Here is a 23,003-nt window from a genome sequence, read left to right as displayed (position 1 = left end):
TTTCAGATAAAAACAAGAAACCAAAGCGACACTGTAGGTACTCGTACAAAATTAGTTGACCATAAAATTCCACAAGTTACGAACCTACTTAAATATGAAAGCTAAAATTAAGTATCCACTAACATAAATACAATTTGGCTTAAGCCTAACAGCTGAGCGAGCATTTAATTGAGAAACTAAATCAACTGGGGGATGACAAGTCTCGCACGTCCTCTTTTCATTTTGTCACACCAAGTTATTTTTACAAAACCTCACACGTTCCAATTTTTAGATTATGAAAACTACAAATCAAATAGAACCTTCTTCCAACATTCCATCTACTAAGTATGTTTGTTCTGTGTCGACGCCATAAAAATTCTAAGAAATCGCCTTTAGTAAATTAACTGGTGTGAATTTGAACACGAAAAGTCACATCGATTGGTGCGTATGATTGGACAAAATTCATTATTCATAGTTTACTAATTTAGTAATTGCATGACGCACCACTATTCCAGTAAACAGTAAAACGACACACTCACGAGCAAATGTACGTTCTTGTAAACCTTCATTAGATGCAGATTACTAATGGGCAAGCATTAAATGAGATCAAATATCATTGCTCCAAAAGAAATTATCCGTATCCTTTAATACACAGTTAACAAAAAAAGTGTAACCGATTAGTTAGATTTCAACTGCAGTTAATGGCAAAGTTCATAATATTAGCTTGGATTTTTCACACGTCTTTAAACACTCCAAAATACCTCCCAGATTTAGAATTCTTGATGATAAGATTATTAAAAACTCTCTACTCTAAAAGCTTTCAAAGGCAAAACTTGAAAATTATTTTTTAATTAAAAACTGTCAACTTCAAAAGATTCAGTACTTATTAAAACAATTTTGTAAATGAAAAATTTGTAGAAATCGTATTATAACTACCTGTCATCTTTATGGCTTATTATTTTTATCCTTGGAACCAGGTCAGGTCATCTGCAATTATCCTGCGGTATAAAAAGTGAAGTTGATTTGTTAATTACTTTACTAAAACAACAGAATACCCGAATCATATTTCAGAGTTATAACTGAAACATGCAAATGAAAGATTTATGTCGAGATTTCGGAATATCATAACACTGTAAGCAAGAAAACTTCATTAACACACAATGGTAGTTGATAAAATGATAAATAACTACGGTTACAACTTCTCTGCATTTGTATTTTGTTCGTGAGCAATTAAAATTAACACAAATAATGTGCTTCTCACTCAATGGGGTTGTGTATGGAAGATTACATTGTTGGTAGATTTATAGATTCCCAAAAAAATAAGCACTCACTTTCCTAATAAATTTTCATTGTATAAACAAATCTGCAAATGTTTTTGCACTTTATTCGATTTTATTTTTGTTTTATTTATGCGTTGCGCCCAATGATAATAATTTAAATTAGAAACATAAATAAATATTTCATTTTATACGTTTTGTAGTTAAATTGTCCCAGTTTAAATTAATTTATTGGTTTTATCCTAACGTTCAATATTGTGTGTATGCTACGTGGATGGTGTAAATAAACTTGGCGATCTGCTGAACACCTGTGAAACTACGTCTGATCATATAGCAAAGCTTTTATTGGCGTCTCAGAATGAAATGATATCAAACTGTTGTGAAACAAAAATGAATCATTGTTCTATGAGCGAAAATCAAATAAACTGTACGTCATTATTTATCATAATTAATGACTAAACAATATGTAAGGCATCAAAATGAGAAAAACAGATCAAACATAACTAATGCCGACTGAAAGAATTGTGTTAATAATAATTAGCAGTTTAAATTACAAATGAACCACAAAAAAATTACACTCATAAAACCAATATTAGGAGATAAAAATTCTTTTAAAATGTTTTGTATAAATGTCAAGGTATGTTTTAACTTTCATTATTTTTTTATTTTTTTATAAAATCAAGCACAAATGTACACAAAATTTATTAATCATATATATCAAGAGGAAGAAAATTGAATCCGCCTGGATGGGATAAACTGTTTATGGGATTTGTTGGATTACGCCGATAACTAATCCAAGCTTGTTTCCACTTCAAGCAAATTTAACAAATCTCTGCAGTAACTCTCTCATTTCTAACCCTACAAAATAATACGTCTGTTGAAAATTTAAAATAAAAACACAGTTAAACTACTTAGTAAACAAGAAAAAAAAACAATCGTTCCAGAAATGCTTTCAAAATTAAGCTAGAAAAGATGTTTTTTATAATGCATGTAGCAGCATCAAAGCAGTTTTAATATTTATATAAAAGTAAAGTGCAAACGGTAATCGTGCAAAGTAAAAAAAAGAGTGCAAAGTAAACGTAACGGTAAACGTAGAATTAAATTGCTATGCAATTATTCATGGTAACTATTTTTCATTTAAATGTAAAAACAAATAGAGACGGTTTTTATTAATTTAATTGCTCTCGCAGAGAGAAATGAAATGCGAATCCGGAATGAAGACTGTTTATTCTGCGACAAATATAAATTTTAATTTGCTACATACGCTCTATCCGCACAAAGAAAAGTTTTAATGTAAATAAAGGGCCATAATTAGTGCCACTCTAGCGTAAGTGGTTTGCTGTGTAATTAAAAAACTCGTTAAATATTTTTACATTTATAGTCAGAAAGCTGCATCTCGGTCCGATGACCCCTTGCAGTTATTTAAAAATATGAGTGAAAAAAAATATCATTTTAACAGTCTGAAAAATAATCGCCGATATTCTGCCTCGCTACATAATTTATTCCATTAAAATTTCTAAATTATTCAGAATATTAAGGGACGCCTGGTTTTAATAAATCAGTAATTACAAGTACATGGAAACTGAGTAATTTTTGATGTAACCAACGGCAAGCATACCCGCGGGTGCGCCAATTTATAACAATAGCTCTGTCTAAACTGACAGTTCTAAAACTCGCCAAAATTTAAAGTTACTAATAACTTTATATGAGTGGAATGTGAGCTTAACACAACTGAAATAAACAAAAACTTGCATGACGCAAATTGTATTTTACGGAGGTTGAAGAAAATATTATCATTATCTATCCCGGCGCCTCCACCATAATTTTCTCCCGGTTCAAACAGCAGACATTCGATATATTCTTCAGATTCGTCATAACAATTCGACTTAATGTTGCTTCGCGTCTTTATAAGTAACACGCCAAGAATACAAAAAATATAAAATCGCAGTGAAAATAATGTACTAATAAATATACACGAAATTGAGTGCGAAATAAAGTTACAAAAGATATTTGTACCTAAACACAAGACGCTAATGTGACTTTTCATGACAAGAACTGCCATAATACATAAAAGTATGCAAATATATTTTTCTGTAGCATTTTTTTTTAAGTTATTTAAATTGATTTTCAATTTAACCACATTTTTTAATTCTGTGTTAATTATTTCATAATGATTTATATTATTACTAGTCCCTAGAGGCCAAAGAAACTTATAAATAATTGTTTGTAAAGGGTAGTTCAGAAACAGAAAAATTACAAGAAAATGAAATTTCCGAATCTGAAACTTTCTTTTAAATATTTAATTTAATGGAGAAACAATGAGAAAAATTAACCAATCAAAATTGCCCTAAAGGGAAAGAAGCGGACTGGTAGCTTATTAATTATTACAACTGTATTCAAAATTGTTTTAAGAATACAGTAAATCTGGCTGAATTTTTCAGACAAAAAGGAGTCCTTATTTTAAATAATCATTCAGCAAAAATGCTCCAGTTACATTAAGAAATGTAAGCGCAAGTTGAATTTTTTCTTAAATAATAATGCCAAACCACATTGGGTATTGCGAAACTGAAATAGCTTCTGGGAATTAGCAACTTTATAACCTCATTTCCCACCGGGTATTGATGTATATCAATCTTTATAGCCGAGCTGAAAAATCTGCTGCGACTTACACGCCAGTCTGAAACATTCAGACGACAAAATCCGTCTTCGATGAAACAATTTTAGCAAATCCGTTCTCAATTATTCACGCAATTTGCACTATTAAAAGCGAATCAAGCGTGTTTTCTTCCAGGCCACAAAAATTAGACATCATCAATTTCATATTAATTTTCGCAAAACGAAGAAAGATTGCGGATGTTATTTGTCTGAATAATGTTTTGTAAATTCTGAAAGCATTGAGACGTAACAGTATTTAACTAATGAAACTATTCTAAGATATTATTATGCTGGAAATGATTAATTGCGCACGCTCACTCTGACGCTTTTAAATTTAAACATTATTCGCAGAATCGGCTAAAGTAGGGTGAAAACAACCGCAATCATTTATTACTGTCCGAGTTGTCTTATCGATCCAGCTTACCCCTAATTAAGACGAACAGTAGATTAATTATTGCATTGTCCATTGAAAATCAATTTGTGCCGAGTTCTTTTTCCAACAAAAAAAGTAACGTCGAAGAATAATAATTTGTCGAAAAACATCGTCGTCAATGTCATCGTTAACAATATTAATGTAGAACTTGTCGTTCTTTAAAAGGTTCCGAAAATCCTAATTTACTGCGCTAATAATCCATAAATTATTTTTAGTGCTGTTAATTATCCCTTTGATAAATTCTCATTTCTTTCTATAATCCCTTGAACATAAAAATTACGTATATGTGGAATTTTTATTAAGGACATAGATTAATCTCTAAGTATGTAAATGGAAATTTCTATAAGGAAAAGTTATCACTTGGTATATTAATAGTTTACAAATGAGCCACATTTCGGACATACAAGAACAAAATGCTTTTTCAGTAAAAAAAATTTTGATATGCATAACTAATAAGTAGAATTTTTATCTACTGAACTCTTGGAACTGAAAATTATAAGTAACACAAAATTAATTTTAAAAAAATAGTTAATTAGTAAAAAAAAATATAGTTGCCGCGACGACTTACTGGAGTAATAAACTGGCGTGATCTTCACGTGATTTGCGGGGGATGGTTAAAGGGCGCGCATTAAGAGGTAGGGTCCAGCTCAATGCACGCAGTTGAAATTTCCATCCATTCTTAAAATAGTAAGTTTTAAATTTCCCGCACAACTGGCGAACTATCACCTGAACACCTCGTGACTACTCCACTGATTCGCCGGGCCGACTATAGAACGAAAGAAACTTCTCAGCCGTTGGTTAACTAATTCGGTGCTTCTAATGTTAAATATAACTAAAACAGTTTTAATAATACAAATTTTATTTACAACAAACGACGATCCCACTACTGTTTTCATAGTACTATTATCACCGTTCGATCTGTGAATTTAAGCAATATCCAGCGTGTTTGGATGGGTGACAGCAGGAGGAACAGTGTTCCGTTGTAACTTCTTCAATACTTAATAGCTGCATTACTCGATTACAGTATTATCTACAATAAAATTCAACAATTGTGGTTTCAAACGAATTATCATTACTTAATAGAATTCACTCTTAATGGATGTGGTTTTTAATATCTACGAGAATAATTGTTGAGTGAATTAATTCTCGCATTTTTAAATTTGTCATTAATGTACTTAAGCAGTCAATACTTCCATTAAAATGAATATTTCAGTTTCCTTTTAATTGGCTCTTAACATTCTTATTGTCGTTATAAAATAGCTATTTGTGCAATAAGTTAGGAAAAGTGATTTTTTTCCTTACGAGATGCGGGATTTTTAATCGAGACGAAGTCGAGATTAAAAACGCGTCGAGTACGGAAAAAACACTTTTCCTACGAATTGCACACATGATTTTTTCTACTGGAGTTTGGAAAATACATAAAATTTGGATATTTTTAATACACTATTAATTATTTCTAAATTAAAAAGCGAAATCAAAATTGTTCTGCTTTCGTTACCATAGAGAAACAATTTATTAATGAAAAATTGTGAAGGCGTTTAAGCTTTTGTCTCAATTAAATACCAGTTTTTACGTTACGTATCCCAGGAGACGACCAAAATTGTGTTGAAATATTATTTCCGCCCATAGTAGGAAATTTTTCACTTTTCCTAACTCAAATTAGTATTACAATGTTGAAGTTTTCCAAACTCTAGTAGAAAAAAAGTTTTAATACTTATAGTTATAGAGTTATCTACAGACAGCATTTAATTTATTAAATAATGTTTCATGTCCAAATTTTAATAATTAATTTCCAAGAAAAACTTCATTCACCATAAAGACGGGCTTGCAAAGTGCAAAATAGAATGTTTCCAATCTTTGTCCCTGTCCAAACATGTTTTAATCTTTTTTCATCATCGTTTACGAACAAAAGATTCAAGTAAAATGCGAATCCGCAACACGCAAAATGGTAGTCCACATTTATCCTGCATTTTGAACGATTTGTTTTGGGCATACGTATCACGTGACCTGTCTGAATGAATCTTCAAAATGTTAGTGAGGTCGACTTATTAATGAGTTCCCGATTAGACTAGAAATTAAGTATTAAATAAATTACTAGCTGATCGTCGGTGTTTATTCTAACATTTAACAAATAAATATATCCTGGAAGAACATTATTAATGAAATTTTATTGCTGAGAGAGTTTATTTGCTTCCAAATTTTTACATGGCGACAAATATCTTTAAGACATTTTTGTTTGTTGCTTTTGTTAAAAATTAAGCCGCTAAAAATCAAGTGCCTCTTTGAAATTAGAACTCAATTTAGAAAGCTTTAAATAAGTCTTTTGGCCACTAAACGTAATCCCTTTAATACGCTCTAGTTCCATTATGTAAAGTAGCATGCACCTTCACTTCGTAATTTAGACATAATTTGCCGGAATCACCCACGATAGGTACACCAACATGCTTCCGAATTCAATTTTAATGACAATAAAACCTTGTGCAGATCTTTTTGCACATTATTAATTTGTTTATTATTAATCCAGCACGTACGATTTACAACAAAAAAGTTTTATCCACTGAATTTTTTCTCATCTCGAATCATTTCTTGTATCTATTATGTCAAGATTGTAACTTTTCACACGCAAAGTAAAAAAATGTGAGTTTGTTAACCACATCAAAAGTTCTACGCTTGATTTGAGTTCCTTGCGTTAAAGGTATTTACCCACAACACACAAGAATTCCAGGGCAAGTAAATGCTTTGTGTGTAACTTCTGCATTCAACGTAGATATAAGCATCTTCATACAGACACAAACTTCATTCCCAATTTACAAATAATACATGACTATTCGACGTTAGTGTAGTGACTATTGGAACGACATATTCGACCTCATTATTTTATACTGACAAAGTCAAGAGAATTTCAATCGATTAACCGGTTTTTTTATTAGTTACAAATGTAATTATTATAGTCAGTTCAATGCTGATGAAATGTCTTTATAAAAATAATACCAATAACTCAACTCCAAAAGGCTTTTTTAAATACAGGGTATTTCACGAGTGGTATTGAGCCCGGCGGAATTGAAAATGCAACCCACAATGCATTTGCAACGCTAACCTAGATATTTAAGTATCGTATTATTTTTTAAAATGAAATTATGAATCTATAATAGCTTTGCTACCAATAATTTTATTTGTCAAAACTCCATTTCCTAAAAAGTTAAATACGACAATTAAAAACGATGAGAAAAGAACACGCTCCTGATTTAAGGCGATTGTAATAAAAATGCCTCTGCAGTTGCGCGTTTATGCAGACAATAAACATTTTCCCAAAAACTCTTCGTTTATTCACAATTTCATTTACGAAACTGTACAGTAAACTATGTTTCACGTTTTTTAAATCAAAAAACAAAAATTCACGTTAGCGTTGCAAATGTATTGTGGGTTGCATTTCCAATTCCGTCGGGCTCATTATCACTCGTGAAAAAGCCTGTATGGTAGTCGCCAGCTGATGGGTCAGAAACTTATTTACAATTTACAAATACAATCTGTCAAAATAATACGCTAAAATGAAATATGCAACGAAAAACACACTAGATATACAAAGTTATCATGTTCTTGATGTGATAGATGTAGTGAAAAAAGTTCAAAAACTTACAATAATTATAATAAATTAATTATATTTAAACGTAAGGTAAATATATTTTGCCCAATAAATAAATGTCACTAACGATAATTTGGTTACATTACGACATTCAAAACATACAGAAACCCACGCTAAAATACCGTAAAAACTAACACTCTCGACACATTGGTAATTTCGGAACTTTTAATCTCCAACACCATCACACCTGGTTCTTAAAACAAACACCGCGTCAAGTAAATTTGTTTTTCCATTCAAGATCCCGTATTGTTAATTTTCGTTGATAAACGGGGGTAGTCATGTAACTAACTATAATTCCAACCATCACTCAATTATTTGCTCATTATCTAACAGTTTCCTTTACCGATGATAAATGACTGTAATTTAGCGAAAGTGAGGGTTGATTCAAATGAACAGGGCGCTAGCTACGGTTTTTTCCGGTTATCATCTTTGGTTAACGTGTCGACGCAGCTTAACTGAAAATTTAGTTAAAACGAGTTGATTTCCGTGCACTCGTACGCTCACGCACTGTCCAATTTACTATTTCAATAATTAATTGCTTTATAAAATACCACGACATCTACACGAGATTTTATCTCAAAAGCCGGTGAAACCGGAATACACGTTTATTGAATTTCCGCAAAACACAATTAAAATTTTAAACTAGAAAATGAGAGTGGCTGCTCTTCAAACACAAAGGATCTAAATACATTTTTTTTTTATTCTGGCGCTAATTGTCCAACAATATTAATCATCACATCTTCATAACAAACACAATTAACAAGCGAAATGCGTCGAATTAAAGTTTGTTTTAATTATTCCGACATGTATCAGATTATTTAATTTTGTAAACCATCATCTGAAGATGATTTGCAGTCGCAATTTCAGTCATTTTAAAAGTTTGAATTATTTTTATGCAGAGTCAAACGAATCTGTAAAAATTTTGGCACAAACTTTGCATGGAAATTATTTTTATTTTGATGCAGCTGTTTTGCATGTTACTTGTTCACAGTCTTCATCATTATTATGGTAGATATGTCATTATTGTTTTTATAAATATTATTTTACACATTTGTCCATTGTGCCTTGTAATTTGAATGTTATGAAATAGTGCATTTCAGTGTCTCGTTTAAAACTACAATGGCATTTACATTTATAGATAATTTATATCTGGTGTGCATTTAAATTTACGGTCAAAGTTGGCGTTGAAGAGTCTATAGTAAACGCACCACTCGTCAATCTGCAGAGTAAAAACACAAACAACGCAAAAAGTGAGGTTAGATTTAAACAGCTGCTCCGTGATCTGTGGTGCGTTCACAATCGACTCCTCCACGCCAACTTTGACGGGAAATTTAAGTGAAAACCCGATATTTAAATAACATAAATTACAACTACGTAATCACACATGGTTCTTTTTTATTTTTTGAAACCTCTCTCGATTGTTAGGTGGTGGGGTAATTAATAAAAAACATCCCAAAATATTTTTAGAACTCTTTATCATAGGAAAACAACTCAACCCGTAAATTGTGGGAATATTGAAGTATTTTCGCCTTATTATTTCATTTTTATTTTTTGTTGTAACCAAAACAAACCAACTGAAATTGAAAACATGTTTAGGTCTTAAAATTATATTAAATCCATTAAGTTAGGATGCTTTTTCTAATTTTGCAATTTTCATTTGCTGAATAATGGCTTCACATGTTGGCATTAAATCAACTGACATATTTAGGTGCATAACTTTTATTTCTATTTTAAAAACAGTTATAAATTCTACATAAATATGTTTAAAATTGAAATTAAACGACATAAAACAAACAAAATAAACTTTATTAAACAAAATAAAACAATTTGCTTGCAATTTTTCAGAACTGCTATTCTAAGTTAAACAAGACAAAAATTCTGCTTAAATTTAAACGGAGCATACAAATAAACCTGCTCTTTTTATTGAGGTACATATACAGGTGTTTATTTTTTATCAAAAAAAATCGATTATAAATTACGCAACATTATTTATTTAATTTAATTTAAATTGTTAAAAAAGTAACAATATTTGTTTTTCAGTACTTAAGATATATTCTAAAAAAATTAAACATTATTAAAAATAAAAACAGCAACCAAGTCTATTATTAGAAAAAAAAACTTTGTTACTAATAATTATTATGAAGAGAATGGATCTCAGTCGAAATAAATGTTGCGTATTGCTTTTAATGCGTATATAAATTCTTTTAAATATAAAAATTATATTTTTAACAGATGTGAATTCTGCAACATGGATGACATTAAAAAGTGCAATTTGTAGACACGGAAAAAATATCTGGGAGATATTTTTTTAAACATTCAAGCACATCATCCCTTGCTTGCACATTCCGTTTCAGCTTTTACGTGTTCTTGAATAATACAGAACTTGGCATGCATACACAGAAGACATATTTCTAACGAATACTGAATAACCTAACAAGGAAGACCCGAGATACTTAGTCTGGCTCTTGAGAAGCAAAGTTGATGTGTACTTAACGTCCCAGAAGTCTATTCTATGTAGATGAGTTGTATTCAAATTAAATGTAAATAATGACCAAAACCTCTCCACTAATTCTGCACAGACCTGTACGCTTGTCGTCTTTACGTCTGTTAACCAACTATAAAAAGGTGAAGATAAAGTTTAACAAAATTTCGTGTCCTTTGTAAAAATTCAAATGTCGAAGGGCTCAGAAACTCCCCTTTAACGAGCCAGTCTGTTATTGTCAGAATCTTTAAGTTTTTAACGGGGAATGGATTGTTTGAAAAGTTGCAAATGAGCAAATACCGTTAAAACACATTTAAACACGTCCTATAAACCTAAAGTTCCATGATAAAAACTCCGGAGAATAATTTATTCCTCTGGAATCCATTCAAACTTTTCGAAGGGAATTCGTAATTATTCCGTTCAATTGTGCTGAATTTAATAAATTTATTTCGGGTTAATGCGTCACCACTAAAAATAGATCCAATACAGACACCCCCATTACATGTAAAAACCCTTCATTATTCAACAATGTACCTCATCACTCTGAGTGTATCATTTTTTTATCTCTTTGACGACAACACATGCACCATTTTTCCAGGAGACAAAAAATTGTCCACTTCCTACGACTCATTACAATAACAAACGTAGTATTCAAAATAATCAGATCTAGGTTTTGACACAATGATATCTCTTTCGTCTCTCGCTGACGGAAATAGGCCAAATCAATAAATATGATTATTAAATATTTTTCTCCACTACAAGAAAATATCAAATTGTACCAGTCACGAACCCTTTCTTTACTAGTTCAGAAGTGTTTACGACTCTGCGTAGCACTTATCTGAATTAACACAATTCCCAAAATTTTACCTTGGAAAATGTCGTGGTAAATTGGAAGTTAACGATAATAGGTACGAATTTCAAGCTTCCTAATGCAAAGCTCTGTCCATTTTATCTCATAATGATAATCAAGGAGCCAACATTTTTTATAAAATATTACTATCCAAGAATTTGTTCATGCTTTGTGACAGCCAGAAAACATGAATGCGAGAAAGTAAGGTTAGGAAATTGTCTATCGGCGTTTAATGTAAACATGTGTGCAAGAGTAGTTAATTGCAATTACAACGAAATTTCTACCAAGAATCTGACGAAAAATTTAAATCAAAAACAACCAATACTACAGTGTCTGCATTTAAAAAATTAGATTTGAAAAAAATTTAGTAACACTCCATACAACTCGGTCATAATGGACATTTAGTTTTAGACTTTTTTGCTTTAGAGATGGTTTAATAATATTTTATAAACATTATATGGGCGATTTTAAAACCGATTCCATCGAATTTTTGCAGGGCAAGAACCATGTGCATTGTCTTGCAAAAACAATGCACACAAGTTTTTAACAGTGTCCACAATGTCCCCAATTACCCCGTCTTTTATCCTAGAAAATGGAAGCGAGAATTATTCCGGAAGACTTTTTGCACGGGTAGAAAACCACCGTGTTTCCACTATTTTGACATGATGAACCCAAGTTTCCTCCATTGTAATTATACGGTCTAACTATCTTCAAATTGGTTGCAAATCGATGTGGACGTTGTCACCCTCATTCGCTGTTGATCAACATTCAGGTATTTGGGTATCCATTTAGCTGATAATTTTCTCACACCCAATTCATTGTTAATGATATGAAAACTGCATTGATATGAGATATTCAAAGTGTCTCATTTTAGTGCGATTCACCAATGTTCCAAAATCATTTCACGAATAACATCGACGTTTGCTGTTCTTGAGGCAGAAATCCATCTTTCAACTCTCTGCACACCTTTCTTTTTTTTTAATCTTCTTAAACGCCATAACCCAGTTTTTTTGTGATAAAACAGGAAGGACATTGATCTGCTAATGTTGTCAACATGTCATCCAAAATTGTATTTACCAGATAACCCCTTCAAAAGTAGAACGGTACATGATTTGGCACTCCGACACGGCTTTTAAAAAAATTATGATTCGAAACGACCAGACCTTTTAACGTCAAACTTTGCACATGCACCTATCAATGTTTATACAGAGTCATTATAAATGATTGTAGTCGAAACAAGCCATGCTCACATTATGAAATTTTTGCCGCTGTACGGTGTGTATTCACTTATTCACATTAATTTTGATTATTTTCATATGGAGCAGCAACCATAAATTTTAATTTCTAGGCCAACTTGGACTACAATCATGTATTATGACCCTGTACTATACTCTACTGTACTATATTCTTAATTACTACTGTAGATTCTTAGTACTTAATAGTTCCTCACGAAAATGCATGGAAACTTATGCAGTTCCTTCTCGGTTTTATGTTTTATGGTTTTTAGCAGTAAAACTTGTACTGTGTCAGCTAAATGATGCTACCGTATTATACAGGGCAAGTCAGGTAAGGTTTATTTCTGAATTTATTTTGTACGCAACCAAAAATACTAATTACGCTGACCACTTAATACAGTTAATAATGTGTTTTAATTTAGTAATCAACGTAGGTATGTAATTTGGCTAAAAATGTCAAAATGACAGTTCATGAATTTAATTTTTGATTTCATTATTCAGAACAGGAAAACGTCATTTTGACATTTTTAGTCGAATTACATATAGTCCATTTTTTTATTATAGTCCGATGAGCTTAGTCCGAATCAAGAAGTCGACATGACCTGCGTCTGCTTTCGACATTTGACAGCAGTGCATGGTTCTACCAATATTTGAAAATTTATTTAAGCAACATGGTACAGATATTGTGTTCTTTCGTGCTTTCTTGGTATTTCTGCAAATTCATTCCTCCGTTTTAATTTTATCTTTCAAAAAACCTCTCCCTTCAGAACGCTTTTGATAACTATTTACATATCAACTAATAGGTCAGATATATTAAAAATTGTTGAAAACAGCACTAAACAACCACGTTTAGACTGTCTTTCTTTCTTCCTAGATTTTGTTTCGGCAACGCCATGAACACAAAACAACTCTCTATGAATTAGTTTACCCCCTTACCTGTTAACTTCCAGTCTTGCAAGTTTCCGCGCAATTCCAATATTATTTTTGCAATTTACAAATTCTGTAAAAGGATCTGTCCACATGCTTTTCGTTGGCATCATACGGAGGACATTTCAAACAAAATTAAACAAAATTATCACAAATAACGTGGTTAAAACGTAACCTAAAAATTTGACGTCGCTAGTGGAATAAACGTACAATTCGCGTCTTGCTCTAATCGCACATGCTAAAGCGAGATGCATAGTGGGACACGCTTAATACAATACGTACAAGAATTCAATAGTTTGTTTACATTATGTTGAAAAGAGATAGCAATATGACAGTTGTTCTGCTTTTTAATTCATACATCGGACTATAATTAAAAAATGGACTATACCTACGTTGATTACTAAATTAAATCACATTATAAACGGCATCAAGCAGTCAGCGTCATCAGTATTTTTGGTTGCGTACAAAATAAATTCAGAAATAAACCTTATGTGACTTGCCCTGTACACTGCGCCGCAAAATTAGCGCATACTGTGTAAAAACTTTAAAAAAGCCTGTAAATTTAAATTTTAAATGATGCATTATGAAAAGTGGTTTTCTAATGAGTATCGGATTTAAACTTTAAGATAATGCGAATCAACATTTTTGGTTTCCAAATGGCACTGAAAAATTTTCTAAAAAGGAATACGATTAATTTTCTAAATTATGCGTTAATTTTGCGGCGCAGTGTATTATCACTAATCAAATTTACTGCTTACTTCTATTAAACGAAGCGAAAACTGGCTAATATACATATAAAAGCAGCACTAGTGTCTAGTCAAAGAAAGTCAGAGTAGTTATATTGAAAGGAAAAGCTTGCTAGAGAGGTATTATTTGAGCACAAAGGGTTTATGCATTATAAGATTATTCCACTGGGTGTAATCGTCAACAAAGAACATTACGTGCGAAAGCTCTGCCACTCCAAAAAATATTGACAATAAATGATTGTAATGATTTAATAAAAACAAAATTTACATCGAGAAATACTTTCTCTTGAAACAACATTGCCGCAAGTATTCAAATCTCAAGAGAATTTAATTTAACAATGCTGGAATTTATTCGAATCTAAATAAACATTTACAAGCTTAACTCGATATAATATACCTCGATAAACAATAAAAACCGTTAACTGTGTTACTACTTTTAATAACACGAGAGCGTCTCATCATTTATATTGTCCCTGAGGAATGGTCACTAATTATTGATGATGGACGTTTCAGTAAAGTCGTTTTTTAATGAATTAACCGGTTAACAATAAAATAGTTCTGCAAACCAGAATTTCATAAATATTTATTAATTATAGTCCGATGAGCTTAGTCCGAATCATGGCCAACTGTATCGATATACACTAGACGTGTATACATGGCCGTTTCATTTTGCAATTTCTCCATAAGAGAAAAATTCCGATGAAACAATTGAAATTTCCCGTAAAGTAGCGACGCCATACGACTATAATTTTAACCAATCTTCAATCTACGAGTACGTCAACTTGTCAAATTTATATTCTTGGTTAGGTAACGGTTAGTTGTCGTATGTTATTTGTCTGTTAATTTGCTTGTCACTCGAAATTAATAAATTAAAATGAACACAACGAAACTAAACACGACAATCATCAACTGAACAATAAATGTTATAATTGACAATGAGCACAGAAAGGTAAGAAAATACTTCCAAAATCTGACGTTTGTGACGTTCAATTTGACAATTTCAAATTAAAAAAATTATTATGAAAGGATCCAACAGATGTCGCTACTTTACGGTAGTTCATGGTTTGCTTTCTAGGAACACTTTTATTTTGAAATTGAAACGGCCATGTATACACGTCTAGTGTATATCGATACAGTTGGCCATGGTCCGAATAAAGACGTCGACATGACCTGCGTCTGCTTTTGACATTTGACAGTGATGGTGCTATAATCTGTTTCAAAATCAAAAATCCACCAACAGTGCATTCTACCTCGAAAATACATCCGACAACGTCGCCGACTTTTGTTTTTAGTGTGTCTGTAAGTGTCAGAAAAAAGTGGGGTTATGAGAGAAAACTGTTGGACAGTCGTTTTGGTCGTAGTTCATCGTGTTTTTTTATTCTCATTTTATTATTTCATTCAAAAAGTATGATATGGTAGCTAAAACCACTTGCGACGTTAAAAGCACTCCGCTACGCGTCGTGCTCTTAAACTCGTCGCGCGTGCTTTAAAGGCTTCTTTATAAACTTGTATTATAATATACTATTGTACATAATAATTATTTTGTGTTTCGAGAATAAACTCAGTTGACAGTTCAATGTCAAATTTTGGCGGGAGGTTGAGCCAACTCAAAAAAATTAAACTTTTTCTAGGGATTTCTTTTTTTCTGCCCACATAATTCAACAGGTGGTGGATTTTTGATTTTGAAACAGATTATACCAATATTTGAAAATTTATGTTGGCAACTTGAGACAGATGCCACTACAAATTTCAATTTTTGAGATTCTGAGTTGCGTTCTTTCGTGCTGTTTTGGTTTTTCTGCAAATTTCAGAACTCTGCACAATTCCAATAGGTGTGTATTATTTTTACAATTACAAATTCTGAAAATGAATCTGTCCACTTGGTGCGTAGCTTTTCGTTGGCATCATACGGTGGAAATTTCAAGCAAAATTAAACAAAATTATCATTAATGTGGTTAAAACCTAACCTAAAAATTTGACGTCGCTAATGTAATAATAATAATAAACGTAAAACTCGCGTCTTGCTCTAATCGCACATGCCAAAGCGAGATACATAGTGGGACGGGCTTAATACAGGGTGAGCAAAAATAACTGTTTCAGTTGGCAATAAAAAATTTTACATGAAATTTTCAAGACTGTGAATTGTACCTATAGTAAATTCAAAAAATTCCTGGACTGTCAAATTTAAATTTTAAATAAAATGCTTGTTTTGATTGTACTTGGATATAAAAAAATTTCGCTAGAGTGTACCGACATCAAAATTTAGTTACAAAATATATTTAGGTTATGTTTTCATTTTTAATCATTAAACTAAAAATGTTTTGAATCATTCATTGCTTCGAGCACTTGAAGTGAAATGCAGCAACTAAATGAAGTAGAGCAATTTAATAAAGTTTATAGAAAACACGCGACAAAATGAAAACAGGTAACAAATTAAACAACAACCAAAATCATCCAAAATAAACTAATCTGTTTAATTTATTATTTAACACTTGATTAACACTTATCTCTCCAAAATTTTGATTTCTGAATCACAAGAACGGACACCAATTCTTAGTTAACAATACTGGACCGGCTTTGGCACAAATTTGTAATTTCTTCCCGATATTATCACTTTTTTGTTTGTTCCTCATAATAATTTCTTATGGCCCTCTTCTCTCGCGCCAATAGAACCACCCTAGTTCGTTTTGAACTTTCCATTTTAACCTTTTTACAAAACACTTAAATAATTTTGCAATTTATTTGACAATGTCAATTTAAACAAATGAATATGTAGTTTGAAAAATTAAAAAATCATAGATAACAACTGGGCAATATGAAAATAACTAGTGATTTAACCAACCTAACAACCGTAGGTAATTTTGATTTTGACAGTCCAGATGTTTATTGAATGGACTTTATTTCGGTTTGTTTTATTGACACTATTGACAGCTGGTATACATTTCATATTTAAACGTCTTGGTTTTTGTATTCTTTTATTAATAAAATGGTTTTCTCGTTGTAACATGACATAAAAGTCACCAAAAGTCACCAGAATTTATTGCCAACTCAATCAGTAATTGTTGTTCACACGGTACAATACGTGCAAAAATTCAATAGCTTGTTTATGTTGAAAAGAGATAGCAATATAACTGTTGTTCTGCTTATTAATTGATTCATCGGACTAAAATAAAAAATGGACTTTATGTCATATGACTAAACTATTACATACCGGGTGTAGAATTGGTTTACGAGACATAGGATTTTACATGTAAAAATAAAGTGTTTCAATTATTGGCTCCCCTAATAATTTTATGCCAAAATAGTTAAAATGAAAGTTAGAGAGAATTAAAAATACTGTCTAATTCCACTCTTTGTTTTTTTCTAACATCTTGTGGTACTGAAAGAAAAGCAAGAACAGAGTTAACACAAAAATACTAAAAAGTAGCACTAGCCATGAAATTTGACTTTTAAAATATTATGTATTTGTCAGATGGTTTCTCTATTATTTAATTGTCTTTTAATTTGCCCTTCAAATGAAGTCGTACAGGACTACAGGATGAATGAAAAGGTATCTTCCATTAAATGCTCAAACTTCTCTAAAATTCTTCCAATTGTTTCTGTGGCAGGAATTGATCGGTCTGGAAAACCTGAAGCAAATGTTGCTTGGAAGTTGCTTAAAAAATATCCTCCATAATAACATTTAAAGAAATAAATACAATTTCATGCTTAGTAGTACTTTTTACTGTTTTGTGTCAACTTTTTTCTTGCCTTTCTTTCAGTACCACAAGATGTTAGAAAAAAAGTAAGACTAAAATTAGACAGCAATTTTAATTCTCTCCAACTTTCATTTTAACTATTTTGCCGTAAAATTATTAGGGGAGCCAATAATTGAAACTCTTTACTTTTACATGTAAAATCCTATGTCTCGTAAACCAATTCTACACCCGGTATATGGAGTGACTAAAGACTGGTCCAGATATTTTAAATCTTGCAGAGACTATTTTGGGCAACAAGCGCTTAAGAATTCAAAACTGTTAATTTATTCAATCGATAAAACGTTCAATTTTTTAAAGTTCAAACCCTAATATTTCAAAAACTTTCCTTTGAAACTTAATCACTATCTACACTTCATTACCTTAGTCATTTACTAATACCGCTTATCTTTGTAACTTGTGACTCTTGTAGATATTTAGTCGTCAAAATGCTCTTTGCTTTTTAATATACCTAATAGGTAGACCGTTAGAAGTAACAAAATGAGTAAGTTTGGTTCGATAAAAAAATTACGCATTTTTTATTCGATCCGATCAGCGTCGACATACTTCTAAAAAAATAATGTTTATTCATAAACGTTTTACAATTAACAACTTCAGGCGTTAAATCAAAATACACAGAGAATAAATTTCAGTAAAAGTACAAACAGTTTTTTTTTCCATTCCAAGCATTATGCTAAAGGAGACACCAAATATCGCAAGCCGAACTTTTCATTCTTATTTTCCAGAAAACGATGTGAATGAACTTCAAAGAGATTGAAAGTTATCGTTGTCACCACAAACGAAACAAAATAAAAAACCCTAATTCAGATCTGTATTTGGTTAAAAAGCAAACAAAGCAAGCAAACATTAATTTTTTATTAAACATATTCATCTTTCATTTATTATTGTAGCAAATTATACACTTAATAAACAGGATTATTTTAATTCGTGTTGTTTTAAAACACATACTCTGTGAACATAAAAAATCGTTTTCATCATTTATGAATAATTCATCCACTTCAAGTTCAATAAAGTATAGAAAAATGTAGAATATTTCCGCTTTATTATTCCAAATTCTTCAAGAATAGGACATCTAATTCCTATGCAAGGCAGAGTGCTAGTGGAAGAATTATTAATCTGTTAAAAGGCTGAAAACGTTTCTGCCCAAACCACATATTTACGAAAAAATATGTAATCGAGACTGACGTGTAGAAGTCTGTACCTTGTCAAGTGTGAATATCCATTTTGAATATCGCATTAATATATTACCATTTCAAATTAGGCTAGCGCGTAAGAGAGACCATTTCAGCGATTTTAATGAAAGCGCACTTCTGCAATTGTGCCTGAAGACACTCGAAAATAACTTAATTATCGTCAACAACTAAAACTTGGTTCTGTAATTTGGTAAATCGATGCCAAGCAATGTAAATGTCGACCGACGTTAGATCCATTTAATATGTTAACACATTTAGACGCGCCATGTACCATTTAGAACAATTTCCATAAAGAAAATGCTTTTAGAGAATTATGTTGTTTCAAGCAGCAGCGCCGCCGATCCTGTATGAATTATTGATACATTTCCCGCTACAAGGGTTTACCCTTCGGTACGGAAGAACAATTAAATCTCGGTAAAATACTCACGAGTGTCATGAATTGGCGCTTTGACAGCTTGCTCGAAAAAACTGTCCATCAATTTTTTGCACCGGCTGATCGGCCGAAGTTGGTCCAAGTCCAAGTGCGACTCAAATGGAACTTTTGTGGAAGTTGCGTGCAAGAAGTGCGAAGAAAATACGAGTGACCGTCGCGACGGCACACCGCGTACTAAGCGCCGATTGCAAGCAGCGCTTCTGCAGAACCGCGGCAGAAATCGTAAACAACGCCGCCCCCATCTTCACTTGTGGCACTAGTTGCTTTATTCTAAACGAAAGTAATGCATTAAGCAGCCAGAGAAATTGCAAATTAACGGTGTTTAGGTTGTTTCATGAGAATATTTCTATGCAAAACTTGCATAAATTAGACCGCAAGTGCGCCGCCGCCCGACCTGGAACCGAATTAGTTTCAGACTAATTCAAATTAATGGTGGAGGAGTTTCCATGAGAGGTTTAAAAATAAATTTACCTTCTTCAGGCAAATATGTTAGGGTGTAGGTGTGGATGTGTGATGAAAGCATCATTAATGCCCTCTTCGAACATGTGAAAGCTCTGTCTTGTAAAACAAATCAGCGCCTGTAAGATAACAAGACGGAGACCAATAAAAACAAATTTAGTAATTACACAATAGATTTTTTATACCACGTGATCAAGAATGACTGAATCTGTTATTAACAATGAAAATTTGAATGATTTTGGTACCACTGTAATCTAAACGCACTTCCGGTTGTCAGTTTTGACAGTGTTGACAGGCAAATTTGACATTTACCATCAAAGGTTCATTTTTGTAATAGCGTAACATAACCGACATAACCTATTTTTTCTAATGTCCTCCTGTCAAGTTAAAACATCCGGTCAGTGCCAATTACGAGATAAATAACACCATAATTTTTCATTGCTAACACACTCAGTCATTATTGATCACGCTGTATATTCATTCGCGGTTGTGCTGTAGGATGACTTTGAAAGTTGTGCAGAATTGTAACCAATGGTAGAACTCCACAATAGGTAACGATTGAGCCAATAATACCTTATACAAATGTTAATATTTTTTGAGAAAAAGGGGCTAAAAGTTTTTCAAAAAAAGTTTGGGAGCCACCAAATTTTGTGAAGAAATGGGCCAAAAAAAATCATAGTGAGTCTTTTTTGTTGTCACTTAATTGTTGTCACTTTGACAAAATCTCAATCTTAACCTCAATTTAAATCAAGACGGTTTTCACCAACCTGGAGAAAACCGATATGGTTTTGATCTATGGCGAAGACCGTGGACATTCAGAGCTACCATGGCAAATCTACGATGAAAGGTTTCCTAAAGGATACTTCCCAATGCACGAATCTTTGTGAACGTTGTGCAGCATCTTCGCGATTTCGGACATCTCGAAATGAATAAGCGCGATCTTGACCGCCAACGAGAAGATCGCATTTTAGTTGCTGAAGAAGAAATTCTTCGCGAAATTGAAAACCAGCCACGAACTCGGCGTCTTACAAATCACCTGAGAGTTTCTCAGTTTGCGAGTTCAAAACACCGTCAAAACAGAGGCATTCTGAATCGAGTTCGGCTTTCTTGGTCATTTTGAGCACCTTCTTTGATGTTTCATTTATCATTACAAGCGGATAGAGACTGCTAGCGACTTTTATTCCCAGTTTGGCACATGCGTATAACTAATAGGAGTAATAGTGAATTCATTTCATAAAAGCAATATGTGGGTGAACTTTAAAACCGTCATAGTACAAGCGAATGTAATTAAACTTTAAAATAAAACTGTTTTATTTAAAATACAAGCTACCAGTAGATAGTTCACCCTCATACTATTGGGGACACGGAAAACTGGGCAGATGTGTCATTCAGTTGTCAAAATTTCTAAACCATACCTTAGCTACTCATAACCAACCTTAAGTTAATTTGACAGTTTTTTTGAAAATATCAATTATAATGACAGTAAAGGTGCTTTTACATTGACACTTTCTGAAATGACAATAGCAGACTGCCCAGGATTCCATGTCCCTCATTGTACTACCAGCGAGTTTAATATTAGAAAATTATTTAAACAATCAATTTAAAGTACCTACCTAAAAAATTGTTTCAATAAGGTTTACTATACATATTTGAATACATTCAAATCTTTAAATATTTTGTATTCACTAATAAAGTTAAAAAGTTAACAGAAGACATAACCACTAGAAATTAATATACAGTGAGCGGCAAAAGTATGGAATACATTTTTTAAAAAGTAAACTTTTTTTTTTCAAAAAAATCTTTGGACAAGTCAATTTTAGTTTATAAAAATACATTTTTTAGTACAAAATAAAATTCCAAGCAGTTATTTGTTTTCGAGTATGACGTCATCGATACTTTTTTTAAGTGGAAACACCTTATTTTTTTTCTTGATTCTGATAGCCCTTTTAATTGTCTAAATGACAGTATAAAAATGTTGTTATCTTACATAAGGAAATTTTTGAGAAAAAAAAAAGTTGGAAAAATAGTTATTTTTATATTAAGTGCGTGAAGAGAGTGTTTTTTGTGCATGAAAAGGTCTTTTACGCCGAGACGAAGGTCGAGGCAGTATAAGCCTTTGAATGCACAAAAACATCTTCACGCACGAAATATAAACAATATTTTTTCTATAATTGATTCAAAAAATTGAAATTAAAAATTCAAATTTTTGAAGGAACTCTGAAGTTTCAATGCAGTGACCATGTTGCTAGGTAACTAATAAAATACAGTGCGTGAAGTGAAACACAGAAATAGTCGTGTGCGTGAAATCGCATTTCACACACTGTTTTGTATGGTTTCTATGGTTTCGATCTTACTAACAATGCAAAAAGAAATACACGTTAGAAAATGACCCACTTCAGGCACCGATAACTATGCGTGAATTCCAATTTTTTGAATCAATAATAGAAAAATAAATTTTATAACGAACAAAAACAAGTCAAAAAATCAATCATTGAATAATATTATTGATTCAATAACATCCATGGAAGAAGTGGAAGTACTGAAAAAAATGATTGCACCAATAGCCCCAACTCTTACGGCTGTACGACAAAAAAATAGCCAAATCAAAATTAAAGCTCGTAAAATTCTGATTCCGCATAATAAAAAGATTGAACCACAAAGACGATTGTTTTCCACCAAAAAGAAGAAACGTTGCACTTCTAGATTAAGGAAACCAAATGCCGAGGAAACAGAAAAGATTGCGATCAGTGCAATCGTCAATAGTCAAAGGAAAATTAGTCAAAAACAAATGTACATGTACATATGTATAAAAAATAGTTTAAATATATTAATTTCTAGTGGTTATGTCTACTGTTAACTTTTTAACTTTCTTATTAGTGAATAAAAAAATATTTAAAGATTTGAATGTGTGTATTCAAATACAGATGTCCCAAAAA

General features: G+C 31.9%; 1 protein-coding gene across 1 annotated transcript in view; it reads right to left on the bottom strand.

The window, feature by feature from the left end:
- The window catches only part of LOC138123409 (lachesin-like), a 64,999-nt gene extending 45,200 nt beyond the window's left edge, over window positions 1-19,799 (bottom strand). The window contains exon 1 of the mRNA XM_069038134.1: window positions 19,603-19,799. The gene's annotated coding sequence lies outside the window, so the exon portion shown is untranslated. The remainder of the gene's footprint in view (window positions 1-19,602) is intronic.
- Window positions 19,800-23,003: the final 3,204 nt, after the last annotated feature.

This window comes from Tenebrio molitor, chromosome 2 (assembly GCF_963966145.1).
Source record: "Tenebrio molitor chromosome 2, icTenMoli1.1, whole genome shotgun sequence".
NCBI lineage: Eukaryota > Metazoa > Arthropoda > Insecta > Coleoptera > Tenebrionidae > Tenebrio > Tenebrio molitor.
This window is presented reverse-complemented; position numbering and strand designations above follow the sequence as displayed.